Consider the following 2,753-nt stretch of genomic DNA (forward strand, 5'->3'; position numbering starts at 1 on the left):
TGTGTGTGTGTGTGTGTGTCAGGAGAGGAAGAGAGGGGCAGTGTGTGTGTGTGTGTTTGCTCCCTCCCATTCGTTTACCTTCTGCCTGCCTGAAAGCTCTCCTTGGACTGTTCCCGGAAACTGGCATGTTGGCTTTGGAAGACAGGCTCTCGGGGAGAATTCTGCTGAGCACAGAAGGCAGGAATATGGTTGTTCACGAGTGGCAGTGATTTCACAGGAAATAAGAAAGAAAAATACCAATTCTGGAAGAAAATAAGCCATTTTGCAACTTTTCCACTCGCCCCATGCCAGCTCCATGGCTTCAAGCGCAAGCTTACAAAGGCTTCCACTGAGAGAGCCTAGTCAACATTCCCGCGGCCGGACAGTGTCCGGCCTGGACACGAGGGGGCAGAACATCTTCAGGGAAGTGTGTGCCAAGGGGTCCCCTGGTTCTAACACCCGTCCTTACCCCAGCAGAAAGAGATTAGATCATGAAAGAAGTCAGACTGGGGTAGCACATTCCTACTTCTTTAATTGAAAAAATATATTTGTTACATGTTTGCACCGTGTGTTTGTGTGTGCGTTATGTTTTGACATTGAGGACAATCACAAACGTATGTTTTCCCTCCCCTATTAGACATTCTTACACCCTTAATTGGCATTTTCAAAACACCAAGCCCGCGGGTTTGAAGTCTACAAATAAAACGCGCCCAGATGCAGGGTTTGCGCCTGCCCTCGTTTAACACTTCATAAGCAGTTCGTTAAACTGATAACACTTTACAGGCTAACACTGCCTCTTTCACACTCCAGCGGTTGTCCTGAGGCGCTGATGAACACACCCAGGCCTGGGGACCACAGGCATTTCCATCCTTGACGTGTGTCTCTTAATTATCCACACCCGGGCCCTTAACTGACTCGGAGAAGTCCGAGAGAACCTGCATGCCCCAGTGACCGCACACAGGGACAGGCGGGGGACACGGCATCGAGCTGGGCTGGGACAGCCTCCCTCCCATTCCCGAGCACCAGGGCGGGGTTCCAGCTGAGCCTCTGTGCTCTGCTAAGCAGCTCCTTAGGAGATGAGAAACCATGTCTCTCTCTCTCTCTCTCTCCCTCTCGCTCTCTCTCTCCTACACACACACACTTTTAAAAAAAGACTCAGAGGGGAAGGCTCCCCACCAGGGGAGTTTCCCATTTCTCAATGCTGCCTGAGCTCTCCCCTGGAAAGAGGTGACAATGGTCCAGGGTGGCCTCTGGGGCCTGGGTGCCTTAATCTGTACAGACCACGTAGGACGGTGCCAGGACAGTTAGGGTCATAGTACACAGGCCATTTGCTACGTGAGGTCCTGGGTGGTTAGTGCAAATACCTGGCGTAATTGGCAGTTCAAACTCACTGAGCAGCAGAGTCAGAAAGATGTGGCCGTGCGCTTCCAAGAGATGACAACCAAGAAGACCCCAGGGGGCAGTCCCACTCTGTCACCCCCGGGGGGTCTCGAGGAGTCCGCCTCAACCGCATGGTGGGGGTGGGAGATTGTTCTTTGCTTGGTTGGTTTTGCTTTATGGGCCGTGTGTCAGACACAGTGCTGAGCCAGGGCATGTCACGCAAGTCCGCAACCGTCCTAAGCAGCACGCACAGGACGCGTTGTGAACGGTGACTGGGAGCCCCGTCCCCAGAGCATCCCCGGTGGGGCCGGCTGCCTTGCAGGGTTCTGAGCGCGGGACACATAACAGCTGATAGGGCCACGTTCCCCACTTGGCAAAAACAGAGAAAGTGTTTCTCCCTCAGGGGGGCTGGTGCAAGCCTGCAGATATAGCCCAAATAACCACTACATCACCAGGGCTTCTCAGTTAGGGGTCTCAAAGCTTGGCTCCTGGGGTTTCACCCAAGGACGGCCTGAACCTGCCTCCCTCCTTGGGCCTCGGGCTAGCTAACTGATGGTGAACCAGAGGCTGCAGAGAAATCCATGACCGGGGCCTGGAATCCCGTCTGGAGTCAGGAGCTCCGAGGACGTGTCCACACCGCCATCGCGTGGTTATTGTGGGAAGCGCACCAGCGCCAAACCTCCCCGGACCCCCAACCAGGGTGGATCCCTGGGAGCATAGCCCTGGGAAAGAACCTGGGAGAGCCGTGCTCCTTTGAAAACCCCGGGTCTCCAGCTCAGATCGCGGGAGCCCCGGTGGCTGCAGCCACAAATGTGCAGGCCGGCTTGGTGCAAGCTCTGTGCTCAGTCCTGAGCTCTAAACTGGGTAACCAGGACACCCCCAGCGCTCCGGGCGGGCACAGCGTGAAGTGGTGAGATAACAGGCCTGTGTTCCGCAGGCACACCACATCAAGGATCCCTGTGTATCATGGCCCAAAGGCAAACCCCATGCACTGCCATCGAGTCAATGCTGGCTCGTGGCGACCTATAGGGCAAGGTAGAAGTGCCCCTGTGGGTTTCTGAGACTGTCACTCTAGGAGAGTAGAATGCCCCATCTTTTTGCCCGTTGAGCTGGCAGGTGGTTTCAAACTGCTGACTCGATGGTGAGCAGCCCAACTATACCGCCAGGGCTGCCCCTCATGGATGGATGCACAGGTGAAATTCAAAACAGAGGTGAGTGGACAGAGGGCTGTCAGCTGTTCTCCATCCACCTTCAGGAACCCCAGGCTTTCTGCAGGGCTTCCTTGACCAGGAAGCCTGGTAGTAGGTCAGCAGGCAGTGCCTGGCTGAAGCTTCAGGATGGACTTGGATGGAGGTGCTCTCTGGAGATCGGGCAGCCCGGCTGGCGGTGATATG

Source organism: Echinops telfairi, unplaced genomic scaffold (genome assembly GCF_000313985.2).
Source record: "Echinops telfairi isolate 266 unplaced genomic scaffold, ASM31398v2 ScPeMD7_70;HRSCAF=299, whole genome shotgun sequence".
Lineage (NCBI taxonomy): Eukaryota > Metazoa > Chordata > Mammalia > Afrosoricida > Tenrecidae > Echinops > Echinops telfairi.